The sequence below is a fragment of the Coturnix japonica genome, chromosome 11, assembly GCF_001577835.2.
Source record: "Coturnix japonica isolate 7356 chromosome 11, Coturnix japonica 2.1, whole genome shotgun sequence".
In the NCBI taxonomy this organism is placed as follows: domain Eukaryota; kingdom Metazoa; phylum Chordata; class Aves; order Galliformes; family Phasianidae; genus Coturnix; species Coturnix japonica.
In genome coordinates this window covers 11,574,482-11,594,912 of record NC_029526.1, presented here as the reverse complement: position 1 = coordinate 11,594,912, position 20,431 = coordinate 11,574,482, and the positions used below count along the sequence as shown (strand labels likewise).

The 20,431-nt window shown below is 36.0% G+C and overlaps 1 long non-coding RNA gene across 1 annotated transcript; it reads left to right on the top strand.

Annotated features, from left to right (window-relative positions):
* Nucleotides 1–3,189: 3,189 nt before the first annotated feature.
* Nucleotides 3,190–19,686, top strand: LOC107319350. Its single transcript, XR_001557753.2, has 4 exons — nt 3,190–3,277; nt 15,098–15,208; nt 15,948–16,098; nt 19,235–19,686. It is a non-coding gene; the product is annotated as an uncharacterized LOC107319350 (long non-coding RNA).
* The last annotated feature ends 745 nt before the right edge of the window (nt 19,687–20,431 follow it).

The window sequence follows — 20,431 nt, the reverse complement described above, 5'->3', positions numbered from 1 at the left end:
GATAGCTCAATAACGCTGCAGGCATAACAAACCTTTGTGGATGGTTTGCATTATTCTTAGAGCACACTTAACTCACATCTAAAGCAAGCAAAGTCACACTTCAATATGTTGGAGTACTGCTGAATTTCACTGGCATGTCAGCAGAAAACTTGAGAGACACCAGCAACATAACTATTAAGCTAAAGATCTCTGCTATGTATTTAATTCAATTTTGTAAATACAGACTGCTCCTCTCAGGATTATTTTAGCCCAGACAAAATGCTATTCACAACAACTGATGGTTTCATATCTTAAGTGGCTGCACTACTTGTGGCATTCCTCTGTATTATGTAGGGCTTTGAATTATTTCCTTTAGATCCTGGGAGAACTTGTCCTGATTGGAGTTGAATGAACTAGATGGCTGTTGTGTAGAATAGTAATACATTTTAGCTTTCAAATTATCTTGACCCAGTCACTCAAAAAATGTCAGCATTGTGGTTCAGGCATGAGGAAATTTAGCAACGTTTGGACTTGCTGAAGGGCCTGCTGAAAAAACACACCTAGACAACGGATATAAGGACTGCAACTAATTTTTTTCCCTGTAACTTCCAGCCTGCAAATCATATCCTTTATGCTATCTGTAATGGAAAAAAGCATTATTTTCATCCAGATTTAGACAATTGTCAAATTTTAGGAAGAGACCTGGGGGAGATTTTTTTACATGACCAGGAGGAGGTTATTACTGCAAGTCAAATTTTTCATGCAACTGTGAAACGATGCATCATCAATATTTAATATGAATAAAAATATTGCTGTTTTATAATAAAATTCACATACAAATTAGCACTAAAGGAGACTGTACTGCATCCTGAAGGATTTTAAAAATGCAGTATCAGAATACCAGTCTTCTGCTGAGAGCTTTAGAATTGGAAGTAAATATTTACTGCAGAATACTAATCATCTGTTTACATATGGAAAATGTTTCAAAGGACTGTCAGATACTTCTCTTTCCAGGGAAGGCAGCATTTTCTCTCCATACATAAAGATGCAAAAGGTATTGCCAAAATTAGGTGTGCACTGCTACAACTGAAGGCTGAAGACATTACTGTTAAAAATGGGACAAATCTTACATTCATGCCATACAAATACCACTCACAAGAAGTGAAAACATGCCTGTTTACCAGGTTTTAAATCTTCTCCAGGCCACCAGAGGCACTGGCAGCAGCACTGTAGGCAGCATGAGCTTACAGCTGTCACAGTCAGCTGAGTAGGACACTGATGTCTGCATAAGGAAAACTGCTGAAGCCAGAGATGATAGGAGATGAATTTGTTCAACTCCTATGATGTACTGGGGATCTTCCAGACACAGAAAATTCACTGTCTGTCAAAACCACAAGGGGTCAACTAGTCTGGGCCAGAGAAGGACAAAAAGGATGGGATTCAGAATTTCTTATCTGACAGGAATAGTATGAGATGTTCTCTCCTTTTTCCTGTTTTTCTATTATATCATGAGACAGTGAGAAGATAAAACAAGTCTGCAACAATTGTGACTTTAGCTTTTGTGGTGCAGCCAAGACAACATGGTACAGAGTCCTGCTTCAGTTGTCAAAGACTGTGTGGGATGCTATCACTGCTATTACACCCTTGTCAGCAGCAAGGAGAAGTTTTTAATCCAGATATTTCCTGACATCACTGAAAGCATGGATTCCAGATTTTGATAGAAATGGAAAGATCCTATCATAGCTATTTTTCTTAGGGACTCCAACCTACAAAGTTCCCAAATTCCTAAGTTTTACTTATGAAATAGTAAACAGTATCATGTATATCCCATTGCAATAAAGCACATATACAAAAACTACCCTTTCTCTATTTCCATTTTTCATATTGTAGGCTCTTTCAGTCACTCCCCAAATTAAGAGTGGTCTCAAAATTAAAAGAATAGTTCATCCTGTCCTACTGATATTCTTCAGCTACTGTTTCAGTTCAGAAGTAAAAATTTAACCAGAAAACGATACTCACTTACCTGGCTGACACTCAAGATGAAACATAGAACACCGCAAAAGATTTTGTCGATGTATATGTGAACATATGCATCAGTGAATGATATCAGTAATGCTTTACAATGCATTCCCATAGTGACAGTTATAGCTTTATTTGTCAAATTTTAATGAGTTATTCTTACAGCTTAGAGCAGCTGCCACACAAGGAGGTGCAAGGCTGGGATTGTTGGGATTGGAGTACAGAGAGTTTAGGGGGATCTTACCAATGTGTATAAATAAATTATAGGAGAGAGTAAGGAAAGTGGAACGAGACTTTTCCCGGTGGTTGCAAGTGACAGGACAAGGCAATAAGCCAAAACTGAAAAAAAGGAAATGCCATTTAAACTTACCTGTAAGGGTGGTCAAACACTTGGAACAGGTTGCCCAGAGGGGCTGCACTGTCTTGGAGCTGGTCAGAATATGACTGGCCAAGCTTGCTGCTGCTCATTAACCCTGTTTTGAGAAGGGAGAGATGAGCAAATTATTTCCAGAGATCCCTTTTAAAATCAACTATTTGGTGATTTCGTAATTAGGAGAAAAAGAGACTCCTATAATCTCCTCTAGTTTCTGGAAAACAAAATATTAATTCTACTCTACATGCTCATAACATTTGTATCTTCTTCTTTTCAAATCACAATGAAAGTACATCCTCACTTTGAAAACTCTACTGAATTTAATATGTCCCATGCGATATTTTTGTTTATTAGCTTCCAGTATGAAACCTTTTGTTTGGAAATAGTTCAGCCCGTTTTTAAAGCCTTATTATGGTCACTCATTTTCAAACTGGTACTCTTGTCTTATCACTGATGTCTCTGAAGAAATCTAACATTTTTTACCTTAACACATTTGTCGCTAATATACAAGTATGTACCGGGTACACCACAAGGCCCAATCTGAAGAATAGGAAGATTGCTGTACAGGGCAATGGTTTTTAAAGGCTCCCCACATTTTGTGAGCATTTCTCTTTTTACTGCTTCTTTGTGGGTTCCTTTTTTTGTTTCTTTTCTTGTGCTTTGTTTTTTACATATGAGACATACTTTCCCTTAAAAAACAAAACAAAACAAACAGTGAAAGAGAGGAGAAATTGCTAGCAGAAGCAAAATAAAATGGGTAGCAAAGCACATAGCATAGGTCTCCTAGGTAAATATGATTTCTTAACTGAATCTTTTTTCTCTGCAGCTTCCAACACTAAGGGAAAGAACTATGAGCTGGTTTTACAACAGCGGAACATTGTCTGGCTGAAGCACTATGACAGAAAGGTTTGTTGCAAGCTGCCAAATTAGGGACCACAATAATTACCTGTACCAAAGACTCTGAAGAATAGCTTCTGGGTAATGGAATTTGATAATACATGCTGTTCCTTTCATGCTGTGTGATACGGTATTGTCCTAGAACTGCTGGAACAATGGTAACAGCTCCATGAAGCTTTCCTTCCATGTGCAGATCAGCCATGCCAGCATGCAGAGCAGTGCCCATTCAGTGCATGCTTTCCTTTCCTTTTCTGTTATAGAATTTCTTGCTTCAAATTGTCTGCAGTAAAGTTTGGTTTTATCTGTCTTTCTCAATAATCATAGACCACTGCATGTAATAATCCTTTTATATTTTCTTTAATTAGGTTGTAAAACGTGACCAGTTCCTTTTTGAAATGTATATTTATTCAATTAAGAAATATATAACTGCTAGTATTTATCATTAATTATGTCATAGATACAAGGTAGGCATTTGCATTTTATTACATGCCATCAATAAGTCAAGAAAACGTACAGTCAAGTTCAGAGTTCAGCTCCCTGCAATTACTGAAGTTTCACCTAGCCTAAAATTTGGCTCACTCATGCTAGGCACCCACAATTAAATAAATGTATTCTGGCCAAGTTAAATGGTACTAGGTGAGGATGTGACAAATTCTTCTGTCCATTTTACACTGCCAACACTGTTACAGAAAAATCCCCAAATGCATAATACATAATGCCATTGTGACACTGATGATCACATACAATAACGGCCATTCCCCATTTCAACCTAAAGTGTGATCTCTCACTTCTGGGATCACAGTTAGAACAAAGCTATACATTTACGTTTTCCATTAACAATATCAGCAAGGGGTATTTTTGTAGTAGCAGTGCCCTGGGGTAGATGTGGTTACACTGAGAAAAAGCAGAGCTTCTTTCATTAAGGAAAATAGCATCAGCAATTCTGACAAAAGCACTCATTTACTTTATAAGTTGCACTCATACCAGGAGGATTTTCAAACAGAACAGCCTTTCTCCTTGGTTATTGTTTGAGTGACTGGGATTCAATGAATTCACTTTTCTGTTGTAATGTGGAGAAAGAAACGTTGCTTTTGCCTAATGAGATGTTATAACTCCAAAGAGGTCGAAAGAGGTGCCATGGAGCTCTGATACAAGATAAATTCCTGCTTGCAGAATAGAAGACCTGCATTTTTGAGTAACATCAGGAGATGTAACAAACCAGCTGTAAGGTATGAATTACAGCCAGAGGGGACCATTAACTATTAGAGGTTATCCCAACTTTCCATAGTAAGTAAAAACTAAACAAGTATAGGAGGAGAACAAAGAGGGGTTAACCAAGCAGTAAACAGGTGGAACAACCACAAAGGGAATTAGAATAGTTGGATAGGCTGTAAACCTTGGAGTATTCAAGCAGTGAGATTACTGGGGAGGCAACCGGTGTTGGGAAGTAGGAAATATGAGCTGTTGCATCTCACCAAACCTGAGCACCTGGTTCTTTAGGCAGCCCACTCTTGCAAAAGTGTGAAATAAATTGTGATTCATGGGGAATTTCACATGAGCCTGGACTACTGAACATGAGCATTTCTCACATTTAGTCATCACAACATCATAATGTTTTCCCAGTAAGGACCAGGTACAGACAGGTAACATGGTAAAACTGTTTCATTGCTTCCCTCTTCCCTAGAGGGGGAGTGCTGTGCCACTAGAAAAGCAAAATCTTTGCTACAAGACCTAGGTAAAGGGACTCAATAAACCCAAAGTAAGACCTTTCCTAGACACAACAGTTTGATTTAAATAATAATATCATAAGAGTTATCAATAAAAACTTTTATGCAGTGGTATACTCTCATAAGTAATACACTCAGCCTGCTGGTCTAAAACATCTACGCAGGTTTATAACAAAAAATGTACTAAATAGAAATTTATGCAATTACTTTGTGTAAGTGGATCACCAACTTAAGTTCTTACAGAAGCAGTTTACCAGCTGAATTAAACAGGGAAGAAAAACATCACCTGTAGGAGATTATGCAGATAGACGAAAAATAGTTTTTGATTTCTTAGAGTGAGAGGCAAGGAGGAGATCAGTTACTGCAACACATGGAAGCTAACCTAGTTTTTACTTCCTGAACAACAGAGAACCACTGGCAGTGCATTCTTTTGCTTGGAAAACACATTGCAAAGAAGCACAAGAATGTTCACATCTTGGTCCTTGGAAAGTAATGAAACAATTCAGCAGCACACTGTTTAGGCTCATATACTAAGCAGTGTCAGTCAAGGCTGTCTTAAACTCAGCTTCTTAATAAATGTAGACAAGGAGAGAAAAAGAGGTTTGGCAAGGTAAACTAAATCTGCTGTAGCTTGCAAGATAACTTAATAGAAGACAGAATACGTAATGTTGTCTTACTGTAATTTAGTGAAGCAGGCTGTGCTGCTTGCCGAGAAGTTCAGTCAAGAGCCAGATGACAATAATAAAATTATAACACAGTCAGTAGAAAACTTTTGTCTCTTTTCAAATTGCTCATTAAAAATACTTCACTTTAAGAACATGGTTAATCAATCTCTTTCAGGAAAAAAAAAAATAAAAAAAATACAGCCAAATCCACAGGGCAAGCAGACTGTCACCAAACATAAAGTTGTATATGTAGGTCTAAACGCAGTCATCCTGCATGAAAATTCATGCTTAGATTCAGGGAAATCAGAAGTGAGACCCAACACTACCCCTCCTTTCTCTCTAACTATGACATCTACTGTATCATAAAACAGCATGAAAATTAATAGAAACAGCATTTGATATTATAGCTGTTTACCACTAACATTAATCACAGACAACAGCCTGAAGATAAGACATTTAGTTGATGTAAGCATACTCATGCTGGATAAGACTGCACTTGTCAGATATTTGCTCTTACTGTGATATTAACAGTGCTCTTGTAAGACTGTATTTGACAGTATGTTCCTAGAGTCCACAGCATGATAAAATTCTTGGATAACTGCCCAACTAGTAGAACCCCCTGCAGTCTTGCCATTTTACACCAATTGAGGAACAAATGTTTACCCTAGGCAATGAAAGGTGTGTTTTGCAATGTGTCATCTGCACTTCAGATGCAAACAGTGATCTACAGTTGCTAATGGTTAGCAGTAATCCTTCCTGTAGAAACCAGTAGAAATTATGGTGGGTAAACTAAAGAATGAAGCTCTACACCATCACTCAGACAACTGTGGAGGGATCTCCTATTATAAGACAACTTCAGTAAACTTCTGACTTCAGTGGATATTTAGCAGTGCTCAAATTAGTAACAACTCCTTGAATCACCATAGGATCCCACTGCACTAGTGAACAATATTCATGGACTATTCAACATCATGATACTTTCAAAAAATTATTGGAAACTGTTTTTTATTAATTGCAACACTATGATTTGGCATTAGATCTAATGTTTAAAAACATGGATTCAATTAAAAAAAGAAAAAAGTACCCAATCTGGATACCAAATAAACAAATTAGAATAATGCAATATTAAGAGAATGCATAACAATAACCATGCAGGAAACATACAGAAATGCTCTGAGGAGGGAAATGAATCTTAGAACACTACTAAACTAGTTTTAGAAAATGCCAGGATTTGATTAGAGATGAGAAAAAAATCAAATAAGACAAATTAAAAAAAAATAAATAAATACAATAAAAGATACAAATATTATCCTAAGACTTTGAAAAATATGGTTTCAGCAGTTAATGATGATGAATGCTCAACTGAAGGGTAAAAGGCAGGCACTTTCTGTGCTGCCTTATGAGAATATCAGTACTTGTAATTTACTTTTGAAAGGAAACTACATCAGTATTTTCCAGCCACTTTCTACACAGACTCCCATTTCTTGCTTGCAACTTAGATTAAGTTTTAGTCTCTTTGCAAAGCTAGTAATTCACAATTCTGGGTTTATTTCTTACTGAAAGAAACCAAAAACCACACACCTCTTTCTGAGGGCGTACTTGGGGAAAAGAAATACTGCTATGACTGTACTTCCATACACCTTTGCCTTTACAATGAATCTTCAAAACAAAATACATATCTCAGGAGAACAAAGAGGCTTGATTTCTTCTCCCTGAACAGTAAGGAAGTTACTCTCTCCTGAGAGCCAGTGTCAGCTTTAGGTGCTATGTTTGATGTGTAGATTCCTACTTTGATTCCTACAATGTGAAATAAGGAGATGTAAACACTCAAATAAATAAATAAATCAGCAGAAATAGCAACAGCCACCTACATATGAAACATATCTAAAATACAGAAGATAGCCTTATGGCCTTCTTGATGGTTCATGTACAGAGCATAATGGTTCAGTATGGGAGAGTGCCTTATAGCCTTAGCAATTTTGTGAACTAGACATTAATTTCTGCTTGTGTATTTAGAAACTCCAATTAATTAAGCATAACATATGCACACACTTAGCATGCTGTGCTTCCTGAAGATGGAAGCCACAAAGCAGCCAGAACTTAAAAACACTCATAAAAAACATTACTACACTGTTCATTGCCAAGGTACTGGAAAGCATTGGTATCTTTTACGCATTTTAGTAAATCCAAATACTTCGTTTTACTGACTAGCTTAATATCCTTTGATTTCTTGGCTACATTGTGTTCTAATTTCAAAAGCACTATTTTAGACTCTGGTAGTTAGTATTTAGTAGGTATGTTACTTCATCAGTCTCTTCTCCCCACTTCTCCCTAACTTGACCATTTACCAATGCTCTTAAGTGCATAACTGCATCTCATAACCTGCAGCTCTGAGGTAGATGTTCAAGGACTGAGAGCAAGGGTTAGACAGAGTGCACAAGAGAAGCAGCTGTGTCGACCTTGTCCATGTCTCCTGTGAGCAGCACGCCTGAAATGCATTCCCAGGCGACAACCCTTTTTAGTCCTATATAGTCTTTATATTTAGTCACAGAATCACAGAATCACAGAATGACCCGGGTTATTTAGTCCTTATAGTCCTAATTTATAAATGACCTAACCTGTGCATCACAATGAAGTTTCCTTTTTTCGTCAGTTCACACCTAAAACACAGGTTTTAAGGTGCACAGGCTGTGGGTGCCCATCCTTCACCGGACAGACTCACACTACCTACAGGTAGCTTGGGTTGATAGTGTTCTAAGCACCAAAAAAATCGAAAGTAGGGTTGATAAAGGCCTCAGCAAATTTGGACCTTGAACTAGTCAGCACTGAACGGAGCCTTTTAAAACTCAGTAATTTTGATACTACACAGCTACCTCAACAGCTATCAGAAATGGGTTAAAAATATATATATAAATAAACAAAAGAAGATTTTGAGCTCCTTTGGTACACCTGAAAGCATACTTTAAGCATATATAATCAGCAGATGCATTTGTTTTCTTATTTTTTACTATTTTAAGGACATTAATAAAGCTGTTTGCTCTCTTCCACACTCAAGGCAAGAAATCACGAGTGACTTTCTACCTTTCATTAACTTTACACCATTATTTTTAACTATTATAGCTGTATCTAGCAACTACATTTCCAAGAATAAATGATGGGGCAGACAGAGATGCTGGCACATACCCAATAAGGCCAGTGATGCCAAACTTACTCTACAAGCAAAATACTTGCAGGGCTTTCCATTCTCAAGTTTATCCAACAATCAGTACTGTGTATTTCACCACTCACACTGAATTTAACTCTATTCCACTTTGAAATAAACTTCTAATTTTTAATACCCTGTGTGTACTATTCATCAAGAAGAGTGGGCGTAACAATAAAAATTACATGGAGGAAAGTATGCTAAAATATGTCAAGAGTGTTCCTGTATAGAATCATCCAAGAATTGAGGACCATGATACCACTTGTCAAATGAGCAACAGCTTAGGTCTGTTTATACTGAGAAATCTCTGATGTCTATGATAACAAAGTCTGAGGTTCTGAAAAGGATAGCCAGTGCAATAAACGGTGATCTTCCTTTTCAGTCATATCTATATCAGTGTCACATGGGTTTTAACATAGGTATCAGAAGCAAAGTACTTTAGTGAAGAGATCTCTTGGCCGGCAGCCAGAAACTTGTGAGCGCTATTCTTAGAAGTGCATTATATCAATGTGTGCTTTTAGGCAAATCACTAACCCAAACTACATTACTTTCCTTATTTGCAAAACTGGGAAATAATAACTCTTTCATATTTTCACAGAGTTCATTGAAACCCATGCCTTGAAAAGTACTTAAGAGCATTTGAAATTAATTATTACTACTGTTACTTACATTGCTGGAAAACTGAGAGAAGTCACTAGTTAAGATTTAAAAGATAGTACAAATCACGCTGGTCTTCAATATAAGAATTAAAGGTGTCTTTGATCTCCTCTTTTCACTTGTTAAGGAGAAGATTACAAAGACAAAAGATTGTACTTGTGTCCTGGACATTTGCCAATAGAAACACTGCCATTTTGTTTACTTAAATTTCATTAGATGCTCCATATTATTATGCAGTGTTACTAAAAAATGCCTACAATTGTAAACTCTATTATTACTTGATATTATTTGATAGTACTGTATGGTCAAATCTCAATTTTTGTGCTCATGCACACCTAGGAACATCAGTGAAGTTTCCTGATTGTAATCAAAGTCAAAATTAGTTAAATTGAAAGTGAACTTGGTGATCTTCCCAGAAGGAAAAAGGATACATAAGAGGTGGGAACACCATCTAGAAGCATGGCCATGAAAGGCTAAGGTGTTACCCTGAGGCTTCTTTTACGAGCCCCCTGCAAAACACTACATAACTGAAACACACTGAAAACTTCAGCTGGGTTTTCATCGGAAGCTAATATTGGACTCAGACATTGCTTAGAGCAGAAATTTGCAACGCAGCCATACAGCTGCCTTAGTTTTATGACAACTTCCTGTGAGTTCACCTCACAAGTGATGGGTGCCAGTTATAGAGCAGATACAGTTTTTTGTTCTGGCTTGTCATGAATGGCTTACAGACATGTAGCGATGAACTGAATCAGCCTTAATAAATTAGTATGCAATCTGCTGACAAGTAAGCTTATGTAGGTAGCGGCAACAAACCCTGCTTGGGTGCATATTACTGTCTCATGACTCTTTAAAAAAAAATAAAATAATAATAATAAAAAAATATATATCATCTCACCATCTTTGAAAACTATGGCTTTAGTAATAACATCATATACTACCTTTAAAAGGGAATGTTCCGGAGATAAGCAGAGTTTATTGACTTATTCTGCCCTTGCTGTGTAGAGAATGCAATGGAAGCAATATAAGGTGCAGAGTGATGCGTTTTATCACACAGGAATCCATCAAAGAACTCTTCTAGAAGAAGAGCCCATATGCGGAGTAAGACAGCATGATGTATGAATCCCATCGCTGAAATCAACTCTTGGATTCAACAGTGCCATTTGAACGGACAAAACCATTATTTTCTTTAGCCATTCAAGCAAGGGAAACATACTAACTCAATTGCCAGCATAGCTACCAGAAGGAAATTGTGTAGTCTTTTTAGTATTCAAGACCTTGCTCTACTGCCTTATTCCTATGAAATTCAGCATCTCTTTTGAAAACAGCAAAACAATGACTTTATCTCCATTTTAATTTGGAAGGAGTCCAAATTAAGCTATTATGAGAGATAAATGATATAATGAGAGTTTTATGCAATTTACTGAAAAAAAAATGAACAAGCAAAATGACCTCTCAAATGTTTGCATTTTTCTTTTTTGAACTTACTGAAATTTTAATGTTCTAGGTAGTGAAGTCAAGTTTCATATTCAGTTTTCCTGTTAATGTTAACATGTACATGACAGGTTCCAACTAAGCAGAAAAATAGGACATTAGGATGCCAACCTAGCGTTCCGTTATTATCAAGAATAAATGAACTCATCTTAGAGTGCCTATATTAACTATTTCCAGAATACACTCCTATGCAGAACACCATCTCGTAGGAATTTGACTGGAAAATATTAAATATTCTGGCACTGAAAAGAAATTCTGAGAACCTTTGTTACTGAGGCTGTAGTGGTGAACAAAAACAGACTGCAAGCACTGGTGAAAACATGGGCTACAGGACTGTGTGATCACAAACCTTCTGAGCAGGAAAATCTGCTCACTCACAGAAAAGGTCATCTTCAGTTTTGCAGCTCCAGGCTTTTAATCCTAAGTAAGCCAATCAGATCTGAATTAAGTGATGAACGTATTATGTTAATGAGCATAATTATGCTAATGAACATTCCTTCAAGGAATCTTCATTCTTGATTCATTAGTTAGATGTTACCATCTGAAACCAATGGAAAATGTTTTGAAAAACTCAATTAACCCCTCTGGGGTAATCTTAAAACCTTAACAGACTGCCTTTCAGTGTTACCTCTGTTATTTATTCCCACATTTGTCTGTAGTCATCATTTCACTCAGAGTCCTCTGCCTTTTTCAACTTATTTTTTTTTCCCTGACAGTTACTTCAACCTTGCCTGAAAAACAAAACAAAACAAAAATCTATAATCATGTTTTATTACTGCATTGCAGGCTCTGCTGACTATCCCAGCAGTATCACCTTCTGAACAAGCATGGGAAAATGCTAAAACAGCAGAAAAGTTGTCTGAGCCTGGCTGCTCAACTGACTAACCAAAGACTAGCTTGGGACTGGCACTATCCAGCCAGCAAATAGGCAGCTTTCTACAGTACACTGTGTACTTCTTTAGGATGGCACTTACTGTTTGGTGCCAGTGTGCTCCCGTGTTACTTTCCTGGCCCCACACAATTACATGTGTATCTAAGGTTGCATTTACACTCCCAGCTGTTAAGGTAAACACACAGTATATATCATGGTAAGCTATTAACAGCACATGTTTTTACAGGCAGCCTATTTGTTTAAATGCCTTGAATTCATCTAAAAGTTATTCGATCCATGTCTGGCATTAATAGCATCCACATGTGTAGGATTTATATCAGCGGACATAAATCAGCATCATTCCACTGAATTCAAAACCACTTCATTTCTGCTCAGCATCTGACACAACAGGCTTAAAAAAGAAATGCTTAAAATACACTTTTTAATGATGAAATACAAGAATATGCCTACTGATGGTTACGTGTTCTCTACAAGAAGTCTCTCTGAGCCTTATGGTTTACTTTCCAGAATCAGCAGTGCCTCCCCAGTGAGTTTTAATATGTTTTATCAGCTTAGATAGAGTTCCTGAACATCACACTCTCGTGTAGAAAGGCCAGAGAATTGTCAGCTCTGGATCAGCTGCAGTGAAAGCACAGCTTTGTAGTCCCAAAGCCCTGACTGTACCTGGGAGTGCATACATGGCATCTGATTGAAGTTACCGGTCTTGTAACTCTCCTTTGCCACTGTGTCATTATTTCACTCCATCAAAAGAGAAAAATAAAACATGTGAAGCACTCTGCAGTGACCTGCTTAGTCCCACAGAGGTCACAGTAGAGACTGATTTATGATGACTGACAACTGCCTATGATTATGAAAACTGGTAGCCAGAACAGCACATATTACTGATGCCTGCTGAACAGGGCACAGAGAAATCATTTTCCCTTTTAGTATTCCTAAAGGCTTACTGTTCTTAGTTTTATTCAAAGAATCTTTAAGACCTGAGGAAAACAATGCCGCATATATAAACAGGGTAAACATTATGCTGTTATTTAAAAATGTCAGCCTGATACTTGATGTAAGGTTCTGACTTAATATGTACGGCAAAACAAATGAGTTTGAAAATCCCTGTTTAGTGGTTTAGAAAATGGGATCTGAGATTGCTTTAAAGAAGGTCATAAAGACCTCTCAACCTCTCCTTATATTTATGTTTTCTCAAATATATTGACTGGCTTGATGGTGCACCACAGACAAATATCTACATGCTTCACATAATGAAACAGTGTCATTACTTTATCTGGACAAACTCCCAGTGTAATTGCAACCAAAGTAAAACAGCTCTGAGGCTGCAAAGAAGTGTCAAAACAGGAAATAGAATAGCATAGACCTGAGATGTTTTCCATTTGCAGACTTTCATATAGGTGTCTTTTTTCATACTTTTAGCCCTATATTGGAAAGCATAATTTGATGATAGACATGAAACTGTGTATTAGTTTTTATTTTGACAAATTCATTAGACATCACATAGCTTGAAAAATGAACCAGGAGGCACTAAGTCAGCCTGAGAAGACTGTACTTCATAAACTGAATTGCTCACATGGGCAACATTTTGGTGGAAGTTATAGATTTTCTAGCATATCCCTGATAGATAGCACTAATATAACTTCAATAAAAACTCCGGATATGTCAATATAAAATTTTTTCAAGCATCGAAAGATGTAAGATACTTCAGCTAATAAATTGGAAGATTCCCTATTCCTCAAGGTACACTAACTTACACATCAGATTATGAAGAGTATTGAAGCCACATAGAGTACAGCAGGCAGCTGTAGGTTTGCTGCTTTTAGAAGTTGCACTGAATTAAATTATCGATATATGAAAGAAATAATTGGGAATTAAGATCTGGATGAGGCTTTCTGTAAAAATGTTAGCACGCTTCGTTTTTTAACTATAAGATGATTGACAATTTTTCATAGCTGACATGAATGATAGGCTGTATTTGATGCAAATAATTCAAATAATTGATGCTCTTTTTCTTTCTTCCTAACACTCGACCTTTCACTTACTTCCCTAAGATTTATTTTTTAAAACATAATTACCACTTCCAGATTGACACAGTTTTGGAAACGCAAATGGTTACCTTCTTCTGAAAACAACCCTCACAGAACCTGATGTAAGACTTCATTGGTTACAACTATATGAGACAGGATAGCGTGTCTGTATATTTACGTTTGCGGGCATTTGTGTATGCACACAAGCATAAAGAAAACCTAATGCTGTGTATTTAAGTTATACAATTATTTCTGCATCTTACAGTGACCTACCACTCTCAAAATGTAACTGAAAGTAGCTGCATGATTATCTGTACACATTCAACTACGAGTGACTGTAAATAAAAAGATATGGAAATGCACTGACGTTTGAATAATGACAGCTTTCAAAATAGAAAGAAGGTGACTTGGAAGAAAGTAACAGTTTCAAGTAGAATGCTGGCAGGAATTTGAGACACTCTTTAGACTTGACTTAGGAAAATTTTCCACTTAGTACAAAAATGCATTGCAGACAAGATGAAATCTAGAGTATCTACCACACTTTGCATACTATTTGATACTTTTGCAAGGTTTGAGAGAAACTTTCTGACCAACAGTAACTAACAGATTATACAGACTTTGCAGTTGTATATTTTCCAATTATTACTGCACTAGAAACTAAAAAACCATGTTCAAATTTGTCAAAGGATATCACTGTAATGCTCCATTAACACTACAGTGGCAAGCATTGGAAAGTCTTTACTGATCTGCAGGCAGCTGTTCTGTGTTCAGTGGAGATGGATGCCCATCTTTTTCATTTTTATATGAAAAATGTTTCTTGGAAACCTCATTATCCCTATTCAGGAGCCTTAATATAAAATTAAATAAGTCAAACGGATCTGAAGATATATGAACACTTAATATGGATATACAGTTCTGTCATTCCTGTATGGAACTTCTAGCATAAAAGAAAACTGATAAGGATCACTATTAGCAGTGGTCAGCTTTAGCTAAGCACTTCAAAATGCACAGAACTAGGCAAAGAATAGATGCAGCTTAGTAGTGGTCTGACTGCTAGGGAAATGAATTTATGTCTTCAGCAGCAATTCTTTAGAAGAATGTGTTGTGACTCCCTTTACATTCCATAGCACAAAGGTATGAAGATTTCTTAACTTTTGTTTTTTAGACTCTGGTTTGGTTGTTGGTCAAGTACAACAGAAGGAGAAGAGGGAGTTACATCTACATGGCTGAATAAAGAAAAAGTACTGATGAATACTGGAGTAAGAATTTCCCTTTTGTAAGAAAATGCAATTATTTCCATAATAATAATCATTAAATGTAGAAATACAAAGGCTGTATTTTCTTTTATGTATTCCCATTTGACAAATAAATAACTGACTGATCTAATAGCTGTACTGCATATTTTTCCAGAATAGTTACTTCCTTTTATATGAACTCAAAAAAAAAACAAACAAAAAACAAGTCAGCAGATGATATTATAAGTATTTCCAGACAAATATTTGTGGTAAGAGCATGATGTCCAAGCTTCAGATCAGGAGAAGAATTTAAATTCATTTTTACTGAAAATCCTGTAGATATTTTCTTTGTAAGAAGGTTAGATTGGAGGAAATACTATTCCTGTTTAAAAATAGCGTATAAAAATACTGTGTAGAAATTGTTTTGAAGCTAAAAGCTCTTTCATGGCTGAAGCATTTGTCAAAATCAGGGGAATGCAGTCAGAAATGTTTAGAAGGAATTTCTGGTAGCAAAGTTGCTAATGACACACATCAGCTTGCCTTATTTTGTTCTCCTGTCTGGGAATGAAAGACAGATCTCTCTTTTCCTCTGTCAGTCTTGCTTTGTTTCTGATAGCAGAACCATTAACTGATAGTCCAACCAAGGGACAATGTACTGGAATAATAAATTGGATAATAGGAGAGGTTAATAAAATTTGAAATGCTTGGAGATTGGGCCAGGCAATAAAAAAAGCTCTTTAAGTTCACAAATGTCCTTCTTTTGCTTTTATCTTCTGGCAGAGCATTCCCAACCCGTTAAAAGGAAGCAATTATGGTAGAGGAACAGAGTGCATGGATGACCTGAACCTTGTTCACAACAGATGAGAAAAAATGACATTTTTCTCCTTTCTGAAAGACTTTTATAGCTTGTGAAAAAGAAACTTCATGGAAGGTGAGGAGATTGACGGCTGGACTGGTATTTATGGGAGGCACAGACTAGTAGGAATGTGAGACCTTAAAAGTGCCAACTCACTGTATTAACACAATTGAGAAGCAAAAAATGTCAAATTGAGGTATTTGTATACTATTAAATACATGTATGTTTATACATAAATATATATATAAATCATATCACTCTTGTAGACAGGAAAGTAGGCCCTTGTATGTGAGTGAGCGTGCACTGGAAAAGTTGTATCTGACAAAACAAGTACACATTTTCTGGGGTACCTTTTAGTAGGTGAAAACTTGATCTGTTACACCATGAAGGAAGTTGCCACCAATTTAAAATTTAATCTCAAACTCATTCCAAAATAGTCCAATTAAGACTTTATTGGGCTGACTTGCTAAAGCATATTATGAGTGAAAATATTTCATAGCTTAAAAATCTATACAAATTATTTTGGACATCACAACAATTAAAAACTTGTGCAGACAGAAAAGGAATAATGTTGCCGAACATCTAATGCTATTCATTTTCCAGCAATTCCTATGAGTAAACAGGAACGACAGGAATGTTCCTTCCTAATTATGGGCTGTGAGTATCACCAGCCAGTTTCTTCATTCTATTTTCTTATTTCTGTATGTTCCTTTCACAAACCGTCAGATCTACCTTAGTCCTGCTGCCTACTAGCATATGGTGCACTTGTATCTAAAAGTTCTAGATCAAAACAGGAATAAAGTGTTTTCTTTCCTTTGATACATTCTGTTCACCAGAACTGGAAGCTCTTCCTTTTCTATTGCACTACACCTGTAATGATCTCAGAACATACCAATTGTCTTAAAGATTTTCCTTCTTGATTTAGTTATGTTGTGATATTTCATATCTCCAATTCTAATCACGCTTTATTTAAGTTCAGTATATATAAAGAAGGGCAATCTCAGTTTTCCTCTACACTGAAAGTGTCTGTGTGAACCAGTCTTGTCAGTATCCTCCATGGACCAATTTGCCATATTAACATAAGAAAGTTTCTAAGTATCTTCACTTACACAGTTAGGTAAATAGAATTTGATTTTCAAATTCAGTGCAAAATAGATATATCTGAGATTTCTACCTATTTAGAGGTATAGGAGAGCAAGACTGCATGTATGAATGGGGTTTTAGCAGTGTCTTTTAATGTCTACTCAATCACTCATAATAATGATCAACATGTTGATTCTGACTAAATGAAGCTGAAAATCAGATTTTCCCAATATATCACATCAGCATACACATCTGCTGATCAGTGTTAATTAGTCCTATATTTTCCAATTTGTAATCTGTGGATGTTTTATGGGGATGTAAATAGTAACATATTAGCATTTATAATCTTTCTTTGGAAAGCTTCTGCTGAGCAAGTGACCAATAAATTGCAGTTAATGTAAACATTAATCAAATTGAATGCCAGTATGGAAAGAATCTCAAGTTTAGAGGGAAAAAAATCAACTTTCTGTCATGCCTCTTACTACTAAAATGTAATTAAGATAATGATCTCTGAATATTCAGTGACAAATAAATGTATTTGTTTTAAGATATGTATGCCATCCTGAAGAGCTAATCACTTGACCATTAGAGTGAATGCATGCCACTCTATCTACAATAGTAAATTAAATTTCTAGGGGTTGGATGAAAGAAAAATAAAAGAGAGAGAGAGGAAAAAATGCATAAATTAGTATGAAATGTTATAATATGAGAGGTCAGTATATAAAGCCACAAAGCAATGAGTACTTCACAGATACATAATGACCTACATTTGGCATAAACAAGCTACTGTATAACCATAAATGTTCTACTATCTACTTTCTAAGTAGGTTGGTCTCTTGATGAGAAGAATTCTTTTTTTTTTTTTTTTTAATTATATTATTTCTATTTCCTTTTAATCATCTGTGTGAAGTTTATTTTGACTCATATTAGTTCCAGTGCAACAATCACCACCAAAAGGATAAAATGCAATTATCGTTTGAATTAGTGTAACGTTCTATAAAGAGGAAACATTTCTCTCTGCAGTAAAAACAGTATAAGCAGGAGGTTTAAAACTGGTTTTAGTTTAGATAGCAAAGATTTCTTGGGAAGGTAACTATAAACACCATCAAGAACAGCTCTGACTTTAACACATACCTCAAAGGACAATTAGGTTTAGCTCTGAAGGGCTTTTATCTTTAAACCTCTTGCCAGGTAAAACCTCTTACAACAGTCTTCAGACTGTACAGACCTCGTTACATGCCAAACATAATATTTGTGGCTGTGGTAGAGCATGAGATATTTAATGTTCTCGCTGTTATAGCATATGCATAATAATACACAGCTCATGCAACTTCCTTAGGATTTTCTCTGCTGCAACCTTCTAGTATCTCTCAGAAGACGTTTGCGGTGTTATTCTTCCTTTATTTTACATAGTGCTTACACCCATCGAGGATAAACACAAATAAAAGTTCTGGAAGTTACTAGGACAGTTATCTATTTGGAGACTTGGTTGACTTTGAGCACTACATAAAAAACACATGCTGCCAAACATGCAAGTCACAGAGCTCTGATGAGGTAAAACCACAATTTTTCACATGTAAGCATGAAGAAAGAGGTAAGTTCCAAGCAGCTAAAATGCATGTGAATAATAACTTTGTAACAAGAAAAATTAGTCCGGACAGGCAAACAGCTTTTTGTAAAATGAAACTATTTGATCAAGCTGTGAATTTAAATGCAATAATTGAAAGAAAAAAAAAAAAAAAAAAAAAAGTTAATAAAGGAAAAACTTTTACAAATTATAAAGACCATTCTCTCAAAAGGAGAAAAGGATGAAATGAAAATTGCCCTATATTCCCTGTTAACAATTTTCTCTCCAACATATCTTAAGTTAATTAGTCCAAAACATATCCTGTAGACACAGCAATGACTGCATGCACATGAATAGCAAGCAAGTATGAAGTTGTGGAGTTAGTAAGGAGGAAGCAAACTGTATCACCACTAGGACTGAAAAAAATGAGGAGGTCATGGTGATGTCTTTAAGGATTTGACAGCCTGAGGCAGATAGGAAGGACATCATACTGATGAGGTAGATTATGGTGTTTATGAAAGCCCTAACAGTATTTTTATTTTATTTTTTTGCTTTTTACAGCAGAAACTATGAGCTCATTAAGAAATGATAATCATTCTGTTCCTCTCACAAAACATGGAGAATTGTACAAGATGGAAGAATATTAAGATTTATCACAGAGCACTATACTCTAATGAGGAAAGCTCACGCTTCAATTTCCTGAATTTGACCTCTGAAAAGGCACTGAGCCTCTAGGAATCAAGGTGTTTTTGGTTTTTTTTCCTTCTGTGTATAGAGTTCTTCATTTGTTCAATGGGGCTAATATAACCTCTGTACCTTCTGAGAATAGAATCGTTAAAGACTGACTCAGTGTTATGGTAATGGAAACCATTTTGTAAGGAAGACCAAAGGAATGTCCTCTGAAGACCAGTTACATCCAGAATAAGATGGCCTTCTTTCAAATATAGCAAAAGCTTTCCAAAACAGAGCATATAAATAAAATGAACTAGTTTCTATTTTCTCTCATTTTATTCTCCAACAATGAAAAATATTCATTGTATTTCTTTTCACTATTGTTTCTTTTTTTTACCTTTGTTTTTCTTTATTCTTTCCCACTCTCATTCCATACCCTACTCTTACAATTCCTTTACTAATACAAATAGTTCACTAGTTCACTCATCTAATTCCTTGACTTCAGCCTAAGTGCTGCAGAATTTGATGAACGAAAGACAGAATGGAAGCAGAAGAGAAAGTAAGATACAAGGAGGCAAATAGCTCTGGAGTACTGAGCAAGGGCTCAGCGGGCAAAATATTACTGTCCTGATAAGCAACAGACTTACACATGGTGTGAGCCCAAGAAGAACAATTAAAAACATCCAGGAAACACACTTTACGGTAACTTTCTTTTCTCCAAATCTAAATACTGATGTTCTAAATACTGATGTAAGTGCATCCTAAATCATTTAAAATTCTCTTGACTTCACAGGTATTCCACGTAAATTTCCCAATAAATTTTTGGGAAATGGACCTTACAGAAAATTATTTTTAAATAAAAGTTATGTTGGTCTTATTGGATAACACAGTGATTTGTATTGTAATAGAAGGTTCTTATGCTTTGCTCAGACTCTCTGGATAGACAAGAACAATGTGCGTGCAGGAAACATTATAGTCTGCAATACCTATAAGGGTTACAAAAGTGTACAAAAATCTCTCTTGAACTTCAAAATATTGTTGATGAAAGGAATGCTTTTAAGATTTTTAGAGGGGATGCATGACATT